Here is a 1103-nt window from a genome sequence, read left to right as displayed (position 1 = left end):
CCCCCCCCCCACAACCGCCTTCCTCCCTTGAACAAAAGTCGCAATTTACAGTTTTGTTTCAATACAACCCCAAGGCCACTTCCATAGCTGTTGATCAATCATTAGTTCTTCACGCTCTGTAAAGACCCACGTCCCCCTGACTCCCTCCCCTTTCTGGCCAGAAAAAAAAATAGCTTTCTCACCATAGTTTTCAGTAGAAGTGTCTCGATAAATCACAACCTTAGAATTACAAAGTTCTATCTGACATTTTTGGTCGTTTTGAGTTACGACGACCATGAGGTCAGAAACTGAACGTTCTATTTGCTCTATCAAAATCTTAAAATAATTCAGAGTCGTTGTCAATATATTCAAAGGATTGTATTCGAAAAAGCTTGGCATGTTGTGAAACTCAAATTTTTAACGTCAAATTTCTCAAAACTGGGTACTGAGCAGATAGAACTTTGTAACCCCAGGGTAGCGAAATATATCCTCCTGTGGTTTTATCGCCCAGAGAAAGTCACCATTTTCGTTTTTGATGAGATTGCACGTCACGTGATCAGCTTTTTGGTAGTATATCGGATCCAACACCCTCACATCCACACACCATAGTACTTGCGAGGTGAGAAAAGAATCATTCAGCGATATTGTTTTCTGTGATGCCCCAAACGGTCATCTGCTGGTCCGGGGAAAATTCTCCCTAATGAAGATTTCACGCCTGAATCGTATAAAAGAGGACACAGATCTGGAGGAGAAATATTGCCTGCCTCTTGTGAGCGTACAGAGAAGTGAGCTGAAATCCAAATCGTGACGTCGAGTATGTACACTTTTTTTTCATTTTTAAACCCTCACTTTGCCTAGATGGCCAGTGATCTTGTCAGTGAGTTGTGGGAAACAAAACAAAAAAGAAACGCCTACTGTACCAAATCATTCCAATTATTACGTCGTGCCTCTCTTAACTTTTAACTTCCTTGTCCATAATTCAATGACAGAACATCTACCCAACTGTTTTGTAGTGACGCGGTAGTTGGCTTATACATGTCCAGGGGGGCTCTCGTGGCCTAGAGGTTAAGGTGTTGGCCTCTCATTCAAAGGTCCCGGGTTCGAATCCGGGTAGCGACCGAAAA

The sequence above is a fragment of the Aplysia californica genome, unplaced genomic scaffold (assembly GCF_000002075.1).
Source record: "Aplysia californica isolate F4 #8 unplaced genomic scaffold, AplCal3.0 scaffold00341, whole genome shotgun sequence".
Taxonomy (NCBI): Eukaryota; Metazoa; Mollusca; class Gastropoda; order Aplysiida; family Aplysiidae; genus Aplysia; species Aplysia californica.
The sequence above is the reverse complement of the archived record's forward strand: the minus strand, read 5'-3'. Positions refer to the sequence as shown.